The 22,088-nt window shown below is 46.5% G+C and overlaps 1 protein-coding gene across 1 annotated transcript in view; it reads left to right on the top strand.

Annotated features, from left to right (window-relative positions):
- The window catches only part of LOC119406272 (otoferlin), a 229,869-nt gene that overhangs the window by 971 nt on the left and 206,810 nt on the right, over positions 1–22,088 (top strand). The gene's annotated exons all lie outside the window — the stretch shown is intronic.

Here is a 22,088-nt window from a genome sequence, read left to right as displayed (position 1 = left end):
AGTGCTGTCGTTTTCGAAGTCAGTGATCTCCCGTGATTCCTGACGACGATGATAATGTCGTTGACCTCATCATTAGAAAATGTCCTTAAAAGCTAGTTTTTCCACATGCATGAGTGAATTACGGGCAACTCTTGAACGAAAAACGAAGTTGATACTTTTTCACTGATTGATGACGAGATATTTCATACAGATGAAAGTAATACTCCGATATGCATGCCTGATGCGTAGGCTATCTGTTCTTATTAATCTGAAGAAGAGTCGTCGTTATGTTAAATAATTACAGCTTACATGATTGCTTTTAGAGAAGAACATGCAATACATGAAGTTAGAGGATTATGCAGCAAGAAACCACCTTTAAATTGCTCGAATAGTGCCGCGAACGGCGGTCGTCATCACTATCTTGTACATACGCGTAAAATCTTTATGATCGACGGTTCGCTGGTAAAAAGAAGGTTAAATTCTGGATTCTGTCAAGAATGACTTTCGCTAACGAATTTTGAAACTGTGTTTTTCTCAAAGCAGGGGACTTTCTATATTGGCAAAAGAAATTGGAAAAACTTAGCGCAATATATTTTCGGACCTCTAGCATTGACAGTCGATTCACACAAATCAGTCCTCATAACTACAAAACGAAACTGATCCCAGATGCTGACCCCTTTTTAATTACGTTTCTTTTGTGCGTTATCTGTATCTCCCGTGCACTACAGGTATCATTTAAGTCTTAAGAGAGCACGATACTGGGCGCGCGCCACAAAGCCATAAACTTTCCCAGTAATATTTAACGAGTCGCTCACTGCAACATTTACTAGAAGTAGATGTAGTGGTCATTTTTAGGAAAAAGTAGGGTCTTCTGGCGCAAGAAAGAAATGTAATTAAGAACATCCGTACAGAACAACACACCCGACGTCTCGTCAAACTCGTTAGTGCAGTTCACTGATATCTCATCACATCTAACATTGACTTATGACATATGACACTGTTTTCGGTTAACATAGATTTAACATTTGTTTTCACCGTTTCAAGATAGGTATCTTGAATATTGCATACCATTTCATTTTTCATCATGCTTATCTTGGCTAGCGTGCCTCTAGGCAAAGCTCGGCAGCATTCATTAAAGAACCCCCCTTACGTTGCCTGCAATATTGGTTAATAAGAAAAAAAAAGAACATGACAATCCTGTGCAAGGCAGGACATATCATCATATGTGGCATTGCACCCAAAAAACGTCATTTTTTTCATTAAGTACTAAACTGATTTATGATATTGCGCATTCTTTAGTGTAGGGTAGACGTTTGCATTCAAGACTGTTATCTTTAACTCTGCATGCCGTATCATTTTTCATCATACCTGTATCTGTATCGAGAATCGTGCCATGTGTGCTGCTAGACAAACATATCCGCTGTTAATCAAATATACTTTTTCAATGTATCCCTGAAGTATGTAGCTGCTAAAAGTAGATAAATGTTGTTATAAAAAGACCGGGGATTTTGTTGTAAGACAGTAATTGAATTATGAGCCGAGATGTAGACAAACGCGTAGAACCTATCAACAAACATTAGGGAGCGTCTCTTAAAAACAAGATTGTTTTTCATTACGTACTAAATTGACTTATGATCAGATATTTATTAGTAGATGGTCAATATTTTGATCAAGAGTTTCAAGATATGTATCTTAAAGTTAGTATGGTATATCGATTTCTATCATACCAATCCGAAGAAGCATGCCACGCATGCAACCATGCAGAAGAGTTCAATGTACGCGAATGTATTCGATACACGACCTTCGGTGCAATATTTATCAAAAGGGCAGGGTCTTGTTATTATTAGAAAAACACGCCTAGTATGACCCCACAAGGAGCTTGTAATTTAGTCTGGTACAACACATCTGAAGAACACCGGTCTCTCTGACCACGTATCGAGTGCATTTATGACTTTATATGCAAGTGACGTAGAGTTTCGTTTGCATTCACCGCTTCATGATTTGTCTTTTGAGTTTTCTATACACCATCTCTATTTTAATCAAACCGACCTGATGTAACACAAGGCCAACCTCTGCAGCATTTATTAAATAACTCACCCTGTAGGACCGCCGTCAAAACCGGACGCACGGTTCTTTTTTTTGTTTACTTGGTGCGGCCAACTTGGGCGGTCACGCCGGTGGGGGTGCTTCGTGGTGCCTGTGCATCGCCCCGAAGAGCACTTAGACGCTGCAGATGGGTGAGCCCATCGGATTCATTGTCGCGGCCGGGACAAAGGTGCCCGGCCCCGCTCGCGGGCGGCGGCAGGAAGGGTTGGAAACGTTGTCGTAATGACCTCCCTGTTTGCTCAGCGACGCCTTTTGGCGGCGTATGAATGGGCCGCCTCGAGGCCGCGTCGTTGCCGTTCACACGCTTCGCGGGCGCCACCCATGGTGGTAGCTACACTGTAGTGGTAGCGGACCAAGCGGCCTGCTTTTTGGTGCATCGCGCGGTCGCCGGAGGCATTCGTCATGTGTGGCGTACTTCAAGTGTCTCTAACGGCAGACAGGCTCTTGACGCTCGAAGGCGGGAACAACGAGGAGCGGGCCCCCGTCGTGGGGCGTCGAGCGCTCGGTCGGCACCTTTGTCAATTGTTTGCACGCTGGCCCCTCTTCGGCGTGGCATCCATTTCCGCACTTTGCTTACAGTCTGGTTCGGCAGACTAGCTGGAGCGGGAGCTGAGGAAATGAGCTTATAAGTGGTGCCACGTGCACGTTGTGCGCGGAGGGGGGAGAAACTAAGTGGCCCGAGGGTGGTCGAAGCGGAGTGTCTTTTCGGCAAATGTATTTGACATACCACCAGGGTCGTTTTTCTCACGCCCGTCTTTCTTTTCTTTGCTCGTCACCGCACGCGTACACTTAGCTCTAGACACGTGTAGCGTCAGCTGAGCCTGCCCTGGCCACAACAACTTTAGTTTACGTTGTTTTTATTTGCCTCTTGTTTGTGTGTTGCTTGGGGCGAGGAGCATGAGCCCTCATATGTGTAAGGAGGCGGTGACCTTGTCGCGAGTTTGTTGATTTGCTGCATGTACCGCCCAATTACAGGGCAAACAGGCGGCTATTCGCCGGCAGTAATGTAAAGGCGGAGCATCGGGTAATAAAAAGCGGCCCCGGTGTTCCGTCTGGCGTTCTGAACCGGGCTTAAGGTGTTCGGCACCGTCGGCTCTGCCGAATTCGTAGGGTCGCCCTACAGACGGTTCATTTCCAGTACTTGTTTTTCTTTATTTCTTTGTAACATTTTATGCTTGTAACTCTTCTGTAAGTCTGTAAATATAAGTTGTCTTTATTTTTCTCTAAACTTCTCCAGCGTATTTCATTCTTCAAGGGGACCAGCGAATCCAACGTTAATTTCTCCCACTTCGTTTATACCACCTCGGGTGGTGCGTCTCGGGCGCCGAGTGTGGAGCGTTGTTTTTTTTTACCTTCAAACTTAATTACGCCTCCCACTTCGTTTATATCACCTCGGGTGGTGCGTCTCGGGCGCCAAGTGTGGAGTGCGGTATCTCGTCTTCAAAAGAACCTGAACTTTACTGGCGCAGTCGGACAGTATTGGGCTCGCTGAGTTAAAGAAGAGTGAAGGAGAAGTGAGCAAGACATCACTATACGGACGAAGAAGTTACAGAGGAAGATACCGATTTCTGATCGGCACCGTATCAACGGACCCTGCAGCAGGTAGCTGTAGCAGCTGGACGCTGCAGATAGCCTTGTCTTCTCGGAAGACAACGAGGAGCGGCTGGTTCAAGGCACCACCAGCGACCCACGGCCCCATCCATCATCGGACATGGTCGAGTGGCATTCATCGGAGACGGGAGCCGGAGGCGAAACAGAGTGAGTCGCTTCCGCCCCATTTTCCTTCGCTCCTGTGTTCGTGTTCGAGCCGAGGGAAATGTCGCTTGGTATGGCAGAATTAGATGAGTATGCCGCGTGGGCGTATTCAATGCCTGTGGGCTATGACACAGCGTTAATGCGCGGTTGGTCGACAGATAGAGTAGACCTGAATTTCCGTTTGGCAGATGAGCGCCGCAAGCTGCTCGAAGCGGTGCTAGAGTTGGCAAAGTTTGAGCGGGCCAGAGCTTTGCGGGAAAATCAGAGTGCCGAGGGGAAGGCACTAGGAACAGATTTGGTGCCGCATGTGTCGCAAGCAGCATTAAATAGGTATGCCGTATGGGCGTATTCAACGCCTGCGGTCTACGACACAGCGTTAATGCGCGGTTGGTCGAGAGAGAAAACAGAGCTTAATCTCGAGTTGGCAGTGGAGCGCCGCCGGCTGCTTGAGGCGGAGCTAGAGTTGGCAAAGTTACGGCGGGCCAGAGCTTTGCGTAAGAGCCACCATGCTGAGGGGGAGGCACTAGGAAGAGGCTATGTGCCACATGTTTCGGAAACAGCAAGTCTCTCCGAGCCCAAAAGGCTAGTGCACGAATCGGTGAGCGATGAGCTCTCGTCGCTAGTGAGCACTATCGAGGAGGTGGCGGATGTCGAACCGCATGCGGACGCCTCTAATAACATTGATGTGCTTCCGGTAGATGAACGCGCCGAGTCGGTTAGCATGCTCCCGACGGAGTGTGAGGGTACCGCCGAGTTCGAACTCGAGGCAGAGGCGAAAGATGCGGTGGCGGCAACACGGGTTGTCGAGTGTAAAGATGTCTCTGACACCGATCTCGGATCGGAGAAGAGTTTTCAGTGCGAGACTGACGCTGACAGGCAACCGCAGGACGCATACGCAGGAACAAAATTTCAGGGCGTGGACCCAGGCATCCTTCCGCTACAGAATATCCTTTGCGGCGACGAGCGGGCGATTACCGCGTCATCACCGAGCTCGGAGGTAGTTCTAGTAAGCCTAGCGGCGCCGTCGCGAGACGCAAGTCACGACACTACGCGCGTGCCCAGGCAGGGTAGTGCGGTTGAATCCTTGAAGTCGGTTAGCACAGATGTCGCGGCGCCGGAATCCGTTGCGGATGGCTGGTCTGACTCAGGCGAGGAGCAAATGCGCGGGGAGGAACGGCGACCGTGCGGTTCTAGAAAGGAATCTTTTGCAGTTGCGACTGATGTCACACGAGGCGTTACGGTGGCGTTCCCGTGTACCGAATCGCCGGCGCGCTGCCGGGAAGATAACCCTCTGAGCAATATTAAGGCGTTTCGGAGGCACCGAATGGCTTTGAATCTGGAGTATGAGGAGTCGGCGAAAGACAAGGGATGCTCGCGGAGCAGGTTTGCCACTGTAATACTAACATTTGGGGAGTGTTGCAGTCTACCAGCGCCGTCATTCCATAGAGGCACCTGCGGCCCTATTGTAGGTAGACTGGGTGGTAGATTTGTCTGCGTGTCGGGGGAGTGCCCAATGAGGGTGACAGGCGCATGCCAGGGTGTGCCCCATAGTCATGTTATCTCCGCTGAACTTCTCGTGCGCACTTTTGATCCTGGGGGCCAATAAAAGTATTGAACCTAGGTGGCCACTGGTACAGCGGCCGTTGGGGTGATGGCGAGAAAGCTATGTCGTCACAATTCACCCAAGTTGGTTTTTAAGGCTTTAGTGTGCAGTTTGCATGTTACGGCTCGACCGCGACCAGGGGGAAGTGGTGAGGCCGGAGTGGCTACACCGTGTGCGTTATGTGCAGTGTGTGCTGTGACTAAAATGACTATTCAGCGGACATCCGTGAATGAACAGTCGCAGTGGTTAATTTTAGTACTGAACATTACGCCATGGTGTGTGACTTTTGCAAGTGTATCATTGTAAACTTTGACTTTTGCATGTTTTGTTTTACCTGCCAATGTATTTTGTGTGCGCGTTGGTTCTGTTTTGGCTGGGAAATGCAGTCGATTATAAACGACAAGTGCTGGGGATTGTGTATATTGTTCCAGGAAGCGCTAGCTTTGCTTCCGAATAACTGTCCGCAGCATGCATTTGTTTTATTTATTATTATGAGTCCACATTTGTGTAAGGTTTCACATGTATTACGCATTAAGCAGTTGTCGAGCAAGCATGCTGAGTGAGTTGTTTGACATGTTTTTGCTTATCTACTAGATATCGCGTTTAATCTGCATAGCGTTCGCATACATGTGCTGTATTTATTGAGCAGGGCAGCTCAGTGATTAGCCTTAACATGCAGGCTGGTGCTATAAGCTAGTTTAGATCATTCTTTTGTTCGTGTTTTATTCCTTTTTTTTTTACCGCGAACAACTAGGACATTTTTTCCGCTCTTCTGTTTCGAGTTGGCTTTATGCACTCGTTGTTGCATGCCGGAAGCTGCGCGACCGCCACGTAGAGAACAGTTACGGCCCCCTTCGAGGGTACAGTTTAGCTACGGCTATTAACCTACCGTGCGCCCTCAGGTCGAGCGCGGTCCGCCTTTTGCTGTGTTTACTTCGGCAACACTGTATACAAGTTGTTGCGAAGTCTTGGGTGGGGGGTGTAGGACCGCCGTCAAAACCGGACGCACGGTTCTTTTTTTTGTTTACTTGGTGCGGCCAACTTGGGCGGTCACGCCGGTGGGGGTGCTTCGTGGTGCCTGTGCATCGCCCCGAAGAGCACTTAGACGCTGCAGATGGGTGAGCCCATCGGATTCATTGTCGCGGCCGGGACAAAGGTGCCCGGCCCCGCTCGCGGGCGGCGGCAGGAAGGGTTGGAAACGTTGTCGTAATGACCTCCCTGTTTGCTCAGCGACGCCTTTTGGCGGCGTATGAATGGGCCGCCTCGAGGCCGCGTCGTTGCCGTTCACACGCTTCGCGGGCGCCACCCATGGTGGTAGCTACACTGTAGTGGTAGCGGACCAAGCGGCCTGCTTTTTGGTGCATCGCGCGGTCGCCGGAGGCATTCGTCATGTGTGGCGTACTTCAAGTGTCTCTAACGGCAGACAGGCTCTTGACGCTCGAAGGCGGGAACAACGAGGAGCGGGCCCCCGTCGTGGGGCGTCGAGCGCTCGGTCGGCACCTTTGTCAATTGTTTGCACGCTGGCCCCTCTTCGGGCGTGGCATCCATTTCCGCACTTTGCTTACAGTCTGGTTCGGCAGACTAGCTGGAGCGGGAGCTGAGGAAATGAGCTTATAAGTGATGCCACGTGCGACGTTGTGCGCGGAGGAGGGAGAAGCTAAGCGGCCCGAGGATGGTCGAAGTGGAGTGTCTCTTCGGCAAATGTATTTGACATACCACCAGGGTCGTTTCTCTCAGGCCCGTCTTTCTTTTCTTTGCTCGTCACCGCAGGCGTACACTTAGCTCTAGACACGTGTAGCGTCAGCTGAGCCTGCCCTGGCCACAACAACTCTAGTTTACTTTGCTTTTATTTGCCTCTTGTTTGTGTGTTGCTTGGGGCAAGGAGCATGAGCCCGCATAGATGTAAGGAGGCGGTGACCTTGTCGCGAGTTTGTTGATTTGCTGCATGCACCGCCCAATTACAGGGCAAACAGGCGGCTATTCGCCGGCAGTAATGTAAAGGCGGAGCATCGGGTAATAAAAAGCGGCCCCGGTGTTCCGTCTGGCGTTCTGAACCGGGCTTAAGGTGTTCGGCACCGTCGGCTCTGCCGAATTCGTAGGGTCGCCCTACAGACGGTTCATTTCCAGTACTTGTTTTTCTTTATTTCTTTGTAACATTTATGCTTGTAACTCTTCTGTAAGTCTGTAAATATAAGTTGTCTTGATTTTTCTCTAAACTTCTCCAGCGTATTTCATTCTTCAAGGGACCAGCGAATCCAACGTTAATTTCTCCCACTTCGTTTATACCACCTCGGGTGGTGCGTCTCGGGCGCCGAGTGTGGAGCGTTGTTTTTTTTTACCTTCAAACTTAATTACGCCTCCCACTTCGTTTATATCACCTCGGGTGGTGCGTCTCGGGCGCCAAGTGTGGAGTGCGGTATCTCGTCTTCAAAAGAACCTGAACTTTACTCACCCCTCTCTCTTTCTCTATCTATCTAGTTTTAGCACTTATTAAAAATATAGCCAGGCTGGTTATAAACGAACAAGGAAAACAAACGGGGTCTGCCGAGGCAGAAAATGACTAATCAAATCTGGTAGCGAATATCTTAAAAAAGCTCTCTTTTTTATTACGCACAGATTTAACCAAACGTACTGACTCTCGGTTAACGTAAGGTCAGAGGTTACTCTGAGCGCGCCAACACTCTTATCTCTAAAATTGAACGGGTTCAGGTTACTCCACTCAGGGTCAAGATGCATTATATATATGGTATTATATAGCGTATGTAATGAGTAAGTTAAGTATATGTACGTTTCTGTTGCGGCGCCTGCACTTCTTATTACTTATTAGCCACCAGATCACCAGATCCAAGGAAACACACACACACACACACACATATATATATATATATATGTATATATATGCGTGACGTTCAACTCTTCTACCTCTACAAGTTGTTTTCTTTTGTGTCTGTAAAGCGTGCACTGCCGCACTAATAGCGTTTATGCAAAGAAGCAAACTTTACAATTCTTCTGGTTTCAGGGATTTTTTGGCTCTCCTTAAATCTTCGTCCCCCGATTTCGATAAGCGATAACTGCATCACAAGCTTCCGCACGTTAAAAAGACATCTTTACAGACCTCTTTCGGCTACCTTGTGTAACAAGACAGGATGTGCACAGCTTACCGAATACAAGTACTACCGTGCTTACTAGCGTAGTGCCAGCGCTGGTCGGCAACGGCTGGTGCTGGCCATATTGCTACGGAGGTACCAAGAGTGGCGAATGAAATAAATATAGGGAGAAGTAAAATAACAAGTTTGCAATTGAACTATTAACAAGGCAATTTCTCTGATTTTTTATACAATTAAACACCGCATCATATATGTTCTCGCTGCTGGGACCCAGAGCCGACGTCCCCAGGGAGAGTTATGCCGTTACGGAAAGCTCAAGCCCAAGTTTAAAGAGATAAAGAAGACGAAGTCGACAGTGAACGAAAGAGGACGATATCGAGGATTCGATGTGGGACCGGTTCCCGATAGCCATCTTGTTTATGTGGGATTGCATGACTCGTAAATATCTTGTAAGTAAAATATTAACATCGATACTTGCGTTCTCTCCGCAGCGAATCAATATGATGATATAGATATGTTGACACCGTTAAATGATACTTGTTTTCACATAACGTGTAAAATAACGAAGACCCAAGACATAAAAAAAATATAAAAAATCACTGCCCAAGCAATCTGTACACATGGTTAACCAGTGACGCTGGAACGTGCGGACCCAATGTTTATCACGAGCTGGGAATCTATCGAAGTGTATTTTGTCGCAGCTTTGGATTTCTCCATCACCACGTTTATGAAATGCATGCTTCAAACTTTGCATTTGTTGACATTAGCCTAAAGAATATTAAGAACACTCAAATGATTTCATGGGTAGCGATTCATTCTGTGGCGGGTATCATCAGGGGCGTAGCCAGAAATTTTTTTCGGGGGGGGGGTTCAACCATACTTTATGTATGTTCGTGCGTGCGTTTGTATGTGTGCGTGTATATATACGCAAGCAAAACTGAAGAATTTCGGGGGGGGGGGGGGGTTTGAACCCCCCCAACCCCCCCCCCCCCCTTGGCTACGCCCCTGGGTATCATATATATGCTTACAAAACCTGAAGAGAAACTAATGCAAGTGCGGAGAGCCTTCGAGGTAGCGTGTGCTAGCATTGCTTCTTCATTATGTTTCTGCGCAATCACGGTTAGCCACATTTTTTCTCTTGCTAGCCATATTCAGCATCGCTAAAACACTCATAAAACCGCATTTCAACTTCAAGACGACTCCCCTGTATAAGTCCAACACTCCGTCTTAATATCACAAGAAAGAAAAACACACAAACGGAAAGGTCAGTAACAAAACACTAGAGAGACAGAGAGCCATTTATTCATTGTTGGAAATATCACAGCACATCTGTAACCTCTCAACGGTAAATCACGGAACCTTTATCGTCGCTTTCGGCTATATGTCCGAAGACGCGCTACAATGTTGCAGTGCAGTTGCAGCAATGCTTTCCTTGAAGCGATGCCTGGCTAGATGATATCAAGCAGTGCGCAATAGCTCATCCAGGGTTGTACTGAACGTTGCTGGCTACCAAAAAATTGAAGTCGGTTTGAAACGTATCGTGACAGTCTTCCGTCTGGAGACGAGCCAAATTGGTGCGTTCAGACTTGTTGGCCTTGTATCTCTTTTTACACCGTACAGCAGCGTTTAGTGAAAGCGCAGTAATGAGCCTGTCTTCGCGTTCTCTTGATGTCGAAGTCTTGTCGTTTCATCCAAAATGAAAGAAAGGAATAAGGAAAGAGAAAAATACAGAAAAAGGGAAGACAGGAAAAGTGCAAAAAGTCATAAACAAGAAGATAGGGAAAGAAAGAAATCGCAAAAAGTAAAGAAAGAAGGACTGAAAAAAGAAAGGAGAGCAAGAAAAAAAAGGAAGAAAAGAAAGAACCAATAAAGAGACAAGAACGAAAGGAAAGAAAGAAAAGAAAGACAGAAAGAAAGAAAGAAAGAAAGAAAGAAAGAAAGAAAGAAAGAAAGAAAGAAAGAAGAAAGAAAGAAAGAAAGAAAGAAGAAGACAGAAGAAAGAAAGAAAGAAAGAAAGAAAAGAAATTGGGCTGTGGCGGGTCCCATGAGAGCTCTCTCGCTAAATCAAGAACTCCGAAATCCGTTTGCCGGCGGAAGTGACCCGTAAAAGGCGCTGGCGATAAAATGCAGCTCAGCTCAAAAAGAATAGAAGCAGGGTTAAGAGAGAAGGGAGTACCATTGAGTTATGGAAGTGGCCGATAAATGCCAAAAAGCTTGTGTTTTGAGGAGTGGGAAAGAAAGACGAGCAGTTAATTCGTAATGCCCGGTGTGGATGAGATAAAGATGAGATGGGATGTAAGTATATACCGCATTGATTAAACCAAATGAATTGAACAGACAGTTAAGCCAGGGAAAGCATGGAAGGCGTTAGTTGTGTTTAACTGTGGCGTTCTAATTGTGAAGTGAATCGAAATGAAGTGGACGAAAAAAAAAACCGTTTCTTTGGCGGGATCGCGTAATTCGAAGGTTGTGGGTTCACATCCCACCGACGGAACGGGTGATTTTTCGTCCACTTCATCTCAATTTACGTCACAATCAGTACACTACAGTTGAACACAACAATCAATGTCCTCTATGCTTTCCGTGGCCTAACCCTCTGTTCGATTCCTTTGGTTGTGTCTAACATGTAAACGAGCCTTCGAAAAAAAAATATATTCCTTCCTTCTGTGTATAAGGGTATACAAGGGATGTGCTCAAGCAGTCGCTCTTTCTACTGCGTTTTTACGCCGGTGATAATTCGTACGTATCCGAAAATTCGAGCGGTACCTGCTTCGACGACACAAAGTATTGTAACTCATCGCTGCTGCGTTGCGCTCCAGAGCGAGAGGTGGCGGTTTCGATGGCGGGTCGCAGCGGCAGCATTGCGGGAGGGCTAAGGCAAGAGATAACACGAAAAATCTTCCTGTAGTTACGTGTAGGTTAAATATTTTACAGTACGGACAGCATTATTCCGGCGTTTTGCTCACCAGAATAAAGAGGAAAAAAATTAAATCGAAATGAGAAAACCGCAGTCTTCAAGATAAGGGGTCGAAATATGTCGTTTATTAATTGATTCATAGAACGTTACATCGTGACTTCCTAAACGTCACGACGAAATAGATAACGATGACGAACTTGATCGAGAAACAGAATATAGACATACTCGAATTTAGAGGCCGTGAAAACAAGTACACATTCACAAGAGAGAGTACGTAGAACAAACGTCTGCCCTACGTTTCTCTCTCTTTCTATCTTTCTTTTTCTTTCTGTCTTGCTCTCAGTGTTGTCTATCTTTTTTTTTGTGTCTGTTTCTTTCTATCTCTTTCACTCTCTGTCTATTTCTTTCTCTGTCTTTCTATCTTTTTCTCTTTCTTTCTTTCTAAGTCTTTCTTTCTCTCCCTCTCTCTATGTACTCATCTCTCGCCCATCACAATTATTGCATTCCACGCCGGACAAATCGGCACACGTGCTCTGGGAGCGAAGAAGAATACGAAGAAGAGGACGAAGAGAACGCGTGTCGGTTCATGATGATGATAATTTTCAGGTAACGTCACGCTGCAGAAGGAAGAGCTTAACAGCTCCCGACGTAAAACAAACACAAGTTAATGTGGCCCTTGTCGAACATACTGAGACATTCATTAATTCGTTAAAGCTTCCTCCCAAATACGGGCGTCGTGCTCCAAAATCGCATACTTAAATACGGGCACTGCACGTCTCCAAAACACCCACCCTCATTGACAGCTGTGTGAAACGAGGCACCCGGAACAAAGACACTAGTAGAAATTTAGAGAGAGCCCTTCACTCTAAGCGTCGGAGTGATGCTGGCAGTCGATATTTTATTGACGGAAAACCATCGCACTCTTTTTTTTTCACTCTTTCAGAGGCTGTATTGTTCTCGTATTGGTAGCTACCTTGTGCGCTAAAACGAAAACAACGTCGGCACGGCTGAAAGGGGCGACGCGTTGCAAAACACGACAGGGCGCGACTTAAACAACCGTTTTGTTTTTCTACAACAGCAGTTTGGGATTATAGACAGGAAAGATACTGCACTGAACAAACAAGAAGAGACTACAAAGACAGGTTTTCGCTAGTCCGTAAGCTTCCGTTCTTGTTCCTTCTGTACTCTGTTTTGTTTTGTGCAGTGTGTTTCTCTTCTATTGTACATGGGTTGCCGTGTAGAGATTGAGACAAAGAGTACACTGTTTACTCCATTTTTTTTGTTTCACATAAATAGACAGACTGCTAATAAATAAATGAATAAGTGTGTAAATAAATAAATAAATAAATAAATAAATAAATAAATAAATAAATAAATAAATAAATAAATAAATAAATAAATAAATAAATAAATAAGTAGACGACAGCAGGACAAACAAACAAGTTGAAGGAAACTAAACAAATCAAGAAATAGCACGGCAATGTAGCATTCACTGACGATAGTTCACTGCTCATTGAAATGTTGACAAACACACAGTTCTGTTCAGAGAGCGCCCATGGTAAAAAACACAGCGCGCAACTTCACACCTAACTGAACATGACCGTTCATCACACTGCGCCAAATGCAAGGGCTTTGAATAGGTCAACCTTTCGCTGGAGACGGCTTTCTAACCTCAGCCTGCTGAGTGATCTTTGTGTTTTAGAGGTGCGATTGTACGTAAACATTTAGAGACAACCAGCCCAGCCACAAGTGTTATTGAATAGCACAGGCGTACTCTGCCTTGCACGATGGGGTGCTCGCACGCCGTTCGCGCTGTCTGCGTGGCGTCTAACGACAACCTTGTGCAACGCCGTGATCGGTACAGCTAACGCGTGTTTGCCCTAGGAGTTACTCAAGAGGCGTTTCCTCCTGCTGTCTCGAAATATATTTGTTTTTTTTATTTATTTGTATATATATATATATATATATATATATATATATATATATATATATATATATATATATATATATATATATATATATATATATATATATAAACCAACAACATGGAAACGTAGGCTACATTAGAGGCGGCTATGCCATCAACATGGTAGTAGTATTGAAAAAAAAGTCACAGTTTTGCCACAAGGGCGAAGCAATGAATGCGATAGCAACAAATTAATGCTATATGAAGTGAGGCTCGCCAATGGATACTCTCAGTTTGAACAGCGCTCCTGTTGCAAAGGCGGCCGAAGCAGCGACGGAAACTAGCGTGCTTCAAGTGTCGAGCTGTGACACTTGATAGTTCGCGCTCATCTTCTGTTTGTTCGTTTAGCGGCGTTCCTGAGCTCGAGTTACATTCGTACGCGCCGTAACATGACCGCGGACATCACGGTGAAAGCTTGAAACATTACTCTTCCCCTCACCACGAGAAAACCGCGCGAGCAGACAGCGGAAGGGCAAGTTTCTCCCACGCGCAAATATAAGAAGAAGCGAGCGAGCGAACTCGCCGACGACTTTTAAATGCGTCCGTCGGGCTCCTAACGCCATCTCGCTGGTAATGAAGAAACGCTTATTATCGCCTGCCGTCTCTGAGTCCGTCCAGCGGTAAAGGGTGTGTATATAATGCTCGCCGTTAGCTACGTGGAGGATCTGTGTTTCGTGGCGCAGTGGATAGCGCCACTCGCTGCGGAGCAAGAGGTGCCTGGTTCGATTCCGCGCCTCGGAAGCATTTTTCTGAATTATTTTTTTGGGGGCTTTTATATATATATATATATACATACTTATAGATATACGGTGCATGACGGCGGCGACGGCGACGGCAAAATCCAGCCGAGACTGTCCATATAATTGCTATCGCAATAAAACGGTGCCGTGATCCTGTCGTGGAATCAGCACGTAGTCTTCACCCCTTATCTCTTGCTTCTCATGCCGACATATCTGGATGAATATATAATGCATAGAACTTTGTTTTGACTTGCTAAATCTGAATGTAAGATAGGTGCGTAGAACCTTCGGAACAACCGGGTTTGATACACCAGCTCTAATGTAATGGATGCCTATAAAATTCACTGCATAGAAATTATTCTTGAGTGTTTTTTGTTCACATTCGTAATCAACCATTCCACAATAAGAAGCGAATTTAATTGAGAATTCTGTCGTTGTACACTCTTCAGGCACTAGGAGGCTACACTTCAAAATAGGGAGCGCGGAGAGACGATCACTACAATAACTGCACAGAATTACACGGAAACAACACTGGCAGTGTTACTCGGCACACGCTGCATGCCCTGCGCCAACTCTTTTCGCAATTACGTGCATTGTAGCGTTTTCGATTCCGTCACTTGCGCCACCAACTCTCGTACACTTTTCCAACTCTATCGACTGTCTACAAGTTTCATACGCGCTGCACAGTTTTAAGGAATTTGCGCGTATAGGTCCAAGAGTCCCGTTGATCCGATCGTTTATCTTTCTCTTCACAAGAGTCAAATTCTAGGGTCATAGCCGTCGGAGCTATCGAAAACGCATCGCCGTGACTTCGCAGAACTTTTGATTTTTCCTTCGTACATAACTTTATCGCGAGAATCCAGGTGCAGGAGACATTGAAAACGTGGTTCGCGTCGAGTTCTGGCGCCTTTGCTGTTCTGAAACTCGCTTGTTTCGTTTCCGACGTTTTTCAATCTCAGATCACAAAGTTATCAGGTGTTTGAGTCGTTCCAGAAGATCCCGGCTTCGTCTACGACATTTTCGATCGCGAAGGACAACATTAAAGAAGTGTGTGTGTGTGTGTGTGTGTGTGTGTGTGTGTGTGTGTGTGTGTGTGTGTGTGTGTGTTTGTGTGTGTGTGAGAGAGAGAAAGAGACGATTTCTTTTCCTTATTCCGTTTTCGACGGCTCTCGTTGTATCGGATCATGGAGATACCGGGAAATCTAGGACAGCATGATAAATCAGCGTAGCACTGCTCCTCTCCAGATCAGGCAAAGTGCGGGAAACTCAAACAGCCGAGTCTACTTTAACAGACGCTACCGTGAAATTACTTTTCGAAAAGCTAAGAAATGCCTGAACGCGATTGCACTAGTGATGCGCCTAGCAACAGAATATCACGCACCAACATGCTCGTTCCATTTTGCGTACAATAAAAAAAATGGCGTGGGAAACAGAAGTGAGATTGAAACTGAAGTTAGGTACCCGCCGTTCATGTGATGCACGAGAAGTGTCATAGCGGTAGTTAGGTGTGACCCGGAAGGTCACGTGACAAAAGTTAGAGGTGACGTAACAGAAATCGTCGAAGAATTGCAAAATGACCTGCGACATTCCCTTTGTGACAACTGTAGTAGCAAGGAGACATCGCATCTTCTGCGACTGTCCTCGACACAATGGGCAGAGACAATAACTAGCATTCGCTCTAGCTCGCCTTGACAACACATTGATGAGGCAGTAACCACTTTAGGATGTCGTCCTAAGAAGGAAGATGCGGATGAAGGTGACGAAGACATTGCTAAAGCTTTAGAAGGCAACAGACCTGCAGCGGTGGTTATGGGCCAATAGCGATGTCTTGAGTGCGAGGAGTGTGACCATGTGCGCGTGTGCTCCCTCTCTCCCTCTTTCTTTCTCTTTCTTTCTACCTCTATGTTAAAACACCCCTATCCCTTTCCCAAGTTTAGGGTAGCGTAGCAGGTTTTCTAAACTGGTTAACCATTCCTGCCTTCCTTCCTTCCTTCCTTTCGAATTTACGGCTACATCGCCACTGAACCTTATTTTAGTATTCCACTTGCTCCCAACAACAAGCACAGTAATTGTTTTCTCTCTCTCTCTCGTTTACTCCTTTATTCCCCTGCCCATATGTAGGGTAGCAAGCCGGAAGTAGTCTGGTTAACCTCCTTGCCTTTCCTGTTTCCCTTCTCTCTCTCTCTCTCTCAACCTTTGACGCACTGTTCATGAAACACGCGTGAGTCTCGCGAAAAGACGTGAGTGCACTACGCTACTAGACTTCAAAAGGAATAGACGGAAGTATTTTTTTTTCTCCGCTCTCTCCGCAACAGCTGAGTATGTGTTGCATGTAGTGCTCATATGGGGGCAACAACGCACAGTGCGCGTGCCGAAACCCAAGCGGGTAATACGCAGGCCACCCTCAATTGATCGATGATGCAGCCGTGTGAACCACGGCAGCCACCCCCATGGCGATCTCCAAATTGTTCGGGAGAGAATGGAAAACGTGCTTCGACTCGCAATCGGCGATTCCGATATACGGTGCGCGGGATATTGCTACTGGCGAGCAGTTCCGGTGAAGGGTTGGCAATCGTGACATCGTCTACCGCCACCTCACGAAAGCCTCACCAAAGCTGGAGAGTTTAGATAGAGACAACTCGAAACCAATACTCTCCCAAACCCGGTCACAATGTACAGACGGGCCCACTGTTAAAGGGAACACTTGCGTGCAGGGCATGTTTGGATTTCGCTGTCTTGCAAAAATATAGTGGCTTTATTTACATAAAACTACTCGTGTTTGACAGTTCTGCCTCTTTTTGACAGACTCGTGCAGTGCATGAACAATGTTTCCCTGTCCACTTGCTGTTAGAGGGCTGGCAAAACGAAAGGTGCTAATTGGAACGTTCCCTTTAACAATGGACCATACTGTACAACATTAGCCTAGACCAATTCAAACCCGAATGCTCAAAATGTGGACGGAGAGCGACAATGGAACACATCTTTCGGGACTGCCCGGCGAACCATTCACCCACAACCTTGTAGGCTCGCAAGAGATCTGTTCCGGACTTACAAGTCAGAGTAACAGCACGAGCCCAAGAAGTCACCTTCACCGCCCATTGCGGGCCATCTGGTTGGGCCGCAGTATCCAGCAGTCCCAGTACCGATATTAAACTTTTGTACTACTGCTTCTCGATAGTCACCGACATGCGTCGACGACAGGCTGTATACGAACTTGATGTTCGAGGAAGTAGAGCTGTAGAGTGAGAAAGAGAGGGAGCAAGAGAGCAAGTGGAACCGACATACAGAGGATAAAAAAAGAAGAAAAGACACACCCACACAGAAACTAGTTCTAATTGACCTGATTGCACTTAGCTTAAAAAGAAAGAAAGAAACAAAAGGAATCCGCAGAATGTTCAGCGCAAGGGGTAGGAAGTGCTGTGTCGTGAATATTTCTAATTACAGTTCGCTTTTTCTTGCGCGTATCGAGTTCTGAGGCCAAGCGCATTCCCGGTATTTCGCGCGCGAGCCCGTGACAATGCGAGAATTTAACCCAGCAGTATTTGGTTGAGCTGGCAGAACGCCGTTAGCCGAGTTCGCGACTACAGGCGCTCGTGAATTATGAGTAGAAGGGAAACGAGTGATAGCGGCCGAGAGATCCGAGTACCGTAAGACGCTTACCTCTGCCAACGATTTTCATTTTTTAAAGCCGGGCCGGATTGAATAAATGGGGCTCATCGAATAGCATCTGTGCCGCATCACGGATTCAATTCCCATTTAGATGCTGCCGACGAAACAAGCAGAGAGAACTACGCGCGTCGCATTTACGCATAATCCTTCTCTAACGCAGTTCTCATTATTGAACGTCTTCTTCGCTGCCAACTTTTGCTCCACTAAACTGCATTGACCTCGCGCTTGCAGCGCATTTTTGTTTTCATGTTTCTTCTTTACTTTTGCTCGTGCTTTCTGTTCATTTGGTTTTTTTTTTACGTCCTTCTTAACTTCATCTTCTATTTCTAGTCTTGCCTCACAAAAGAGTACGTAGGTGTTGTGACTCTGTCTCGGTGGCAGTTGCCAGCCTTTTTCCTAAGTAGTAAATATTATAGTTAGCTTATTATATAAGTTACATCACTTTCTCTAGAGCGAGAAATTTTGCAGCGTTTTTTTCAGCCCGAGACCTCTCATGAAGGGATGTTTCTTTTGGATACTCTTAAGAATAAAGTGTTGAGCACCATTACACTCACATTACTGCAACGCAACGCTGGGCACGCTCATTGACTGAGCGCACTCACGCACACAAGGACGCACATACGTACATCCACGCACACACAAATGCACATGCAGGCTTATGCACCCACCCACCCACCAACCTCCCCCCCCACAACTCGCTCGCTCGCTCACTCAATCACTCACTCACTCACTCACTCACTCACTCACTCACTCACTCCACTCACTCACTCACTCACTCACTCACTCCTCACTCACTCACTCACTCACTCACTCACTCACTCACTCACTCACTCACTCACTCACTCACTCACTCACTCACTCACTCACTCACTCACTCACTCACTCACTCACTCACTCACTCACTCACTCACTCACTCACTCACTCACTCTAACATGTACGAAGCCACGAAACGCTGCCGATCTGGCCATTGCCCCACGACACGCTGCAGGCGAACCGCGGTGCACCAAAATGCGAATCGATTGCTATCAAGGAAATCGTCGAAAGACGCAATAAGACGAGTCAGCAGGGAGCGGCTTCCGATCGTAAAAGCATAATTTACTGAGCTCGGTCCGCCCCTCCCCTTGTCTATCCCCCGACGATTACAGTTGACTGCGAGACCGTGCTATATACCATGGTATGGCACTGCTCTACGAGAGGTGGCGGACCAAATAAGCGACAAAGTATGGAACGGGCCTAATCGAAAGTGCAGTATAGATGCTCGCTACACAATTCTCTTTGCCTCTTTATTTGCCCGTCTTGACGTCGCAGTAACACTGTCCGGAGTTATCGAGTCACGTTGTTTCTTCTCTGGGCTGAGTGAGATTAGCTTTACGATTCCTTGATGTCTCGCGGGTACGAAGGCAATAAAGGACGCGACTAAAGTGCAATTTACGGAATGTCGGGCCCTTTCATTTCTCTTAACTCGCGCTGGTTGAAAATTTATTCACGCTAACAGTGCTTCCCACAGTTCGCTTCAAATCGTTCATGTAGGGACAAAGTCCGATGTATTGCTCGAAAGTGTAGAACAACTGGTATCTAAAACAAATCATATTGCACTATTGAAACTATAATATTGAGTCACAGCTTTCATAGAAACACAGGAAAAAAAATTGGCCGCGTATCTGCGTGCTTCGCTGCAAATGTCTAAAGACGATAGAAGAGGCGCTGCGTGAGATATGGACGCCATCTGGCAACACGTCGGGAAACATGAGTGCTGTGTTGCGGGCTGGTAGTCCCGACGCAGCAGCAGGCGAAGACCGGCGGTGACCAACGCGACCGGCGGGGACGCCAGCCAGCCCGAACACGCGGTTTGGCGCGAAGCGCTGAAGCAGAAAAAACGTCGGCACTCAACGAGTACTCTCCACACACTCTTATTTACTCGTCGCCTGGGTAAAACAGGAATGCAAGAGCGGCGCCCCATGGCATTCGTACAGTGCAATACAGAACCGAAACCGAAACACAACAATTAGCTCGTGCACAGGGCTCGGAGCAAGGCAAATTTCAGCGCAGTCGCTTTTTTAGCGCAGCTTAAGAAACTAGGGTCTTTAGAATTACGTATGTATGCATTTTCTAATAAAGGAACACACCACCTAATACTTACCTAGTGATGTTGTGCCTCAGATATGCGTAATGTTTGCTTTTTGGTCGACAATGTACACAACTATGAACCTATTCAGCCGTTCAAGATGCCTGGCCTTTGGGCAAGTGGTTCAACTTTGGCCGACTGGCTGAATCGAGTGACGTGCCGACAAACAGAAAGACAGAACAAAATTTCTCCGTGTAAGTATCCCAAGAAAGACTATCGTCTTTAAAAAATCGCCTTACACACTCCCTGTGGAAATGGTTGACCAGCGGGGCTGGAAGGGGCGGCCCCGGTGTCCATCACTGGGTCTATCACGCGGGTATATTAAAGGCACGCTAAAGAGAAAAAACGGTTTTGCTCGTATTAGTAAATTACGCGTTCACGATTCCAAAATCACCACGCTTGCCGCGAGAAGACGCTTGGTAAGCGAGAAAACGGGCAAAAATAAAATGCGAGTGGCGACGCCACCTTGAAATTCCAGCACAAAATGCCGTGACGTCATGTTTTTGACGGAGTCTTCACGGTCCTAAGGAGTTCCTAATCAGCAAAAATAAAGGACACCGTACTCTGAGGGGGCCATAAACTGAACACACCAAGTTTCAGGAAATTTCGTTGAACCAATGACGCGAAAATACGAGAAGTACACTTTTAAATCCGAGACGTCACGCGCGGAGAATTCGGCGCGAAATTTAAAAATGATACATTGACCTTGAATTTCTCCGGTATTAATGAGCATATGACGGTGAAACTAATGATATTAGAGTTCTCAGAGTACAATTTATCCAGCTAAACCAGTTCACTGTTTCGCATTAGTGAACCGGTGGTGAGTATAATGACAGGTTTGCCCATCTTTTTGTGGCATTTACGTTTATTGCCAGCGGACAACTTGTTCATTTTTAGCGGAACAAAGGAATGTATTGGGGCTTGTCCGATTTATGTGGCACTTAGCTGCTCTAGGAGTTTTCTGCCTACGGGTATCCGTTTCACCTCAGCATATACAGCTTCGCAGCAAACATACAGATATCATCTGTCGTCTTTGTAAGGTTCTTCCATACATTTGTTCCAACGTCTAGGCTACTCTGCGACTCTAGCACGAGTTGATAAAATTTTTAAAAGCTTAAATATTTCGTACCTCGACTTTCTGCGATTTTGCGTATGGGTTGTTAAAGTTTTGAAACATTAACAATTTCGCACCTTGACTTGCTTTCTAGGCTTTTCATTCTCTGTTCTGATCGTGCCCTGACAGCTGCAGATATTTTTAGGCGCTGACACAATGTAAAGCAATGAGGTGTACGATCGGGACGTTTCTAAGTTTGCGCCAGCTGGTTTGAGGACACTGACTACGGCGCAAGGAGGGGGCGGGGGGGGGGGAAGGGGGCGCAGACCGTGCCCTGAATTCACCAAAGTTAGATTGCGAACTCTGGCGCTCTTAGAAGTATTAGATACACTAGTAACATTAAAAAAAAGAACGCTTTCTCTTTGAAAAATGTGTATTTGAATGTTAAAAATAGTGAAACATTGAAGTGTAATTAAAGTTCAGAAAATAGTCTCTCACGCAGGAGATTCTCCGTGGCGATTACCTTTCTCTATCTATTTCGTCGTATTAATTCCCAGCCGGTAGTACTTGATCGGCTGCAGTGACACAGGTACCGATTGTGGTCACTGTCAGTTACCAGAAACACTTGAACATATATTTTGCGCCTGTCCAGCGTACGCACGGGAACATCAGAAACTGATCTCCTCGATTGGGAAATATCATAGTAGGCCATTAACCGATGAGGTTGTGTTAGGTCCTTGGCCTGACGTCAGCAGCACAAGTGTGGTTATAGAAGCAGTCGTAGCCTTCATACAAGCCACTGGACTGGATGCACGTCTTTATATTTACCCCAGCGTAACGGAACTATATTCTCACCTAATTTACCATCGTCATTCATCACTCTTTCGCCCCCCCCCCCTCCCCTGTCCCCCCTTCCCATTGTAGAGTAGCAGGCCAGAGCAAACTGTAGTGCAGGCCGACCTCTCTGCCCTTCAGTAAATAAATTCTCTTACTCTTTGTCGTCGCGTTACGCACTTTCTGTCGAAGCGTAAACACGAAATTGATACACCGACCAAAAAAGAACACA

Source organism: Rhipicephalus sanguineus, chromosome 10 (assembly GCF_013339695.2).
Source record: "Rhipicephalus sanguineus isolate Rsan-2018 chromosome 10, BIME_Rsan_1.4, whole genome shotgun sequence".
In the NCBI taxonomy this organism is placed as follows: Eukaryota; Metazoa; Arthropoda; class Arachnida; order Ixodida; family Ixodidae; genus Rhipicephalus; species Rhipicephalus sanguineus.
Note: the sequence above shows the minus strand (reverse complement) of the source record. Positions and strands in the feature narration are given on the sequence as shown.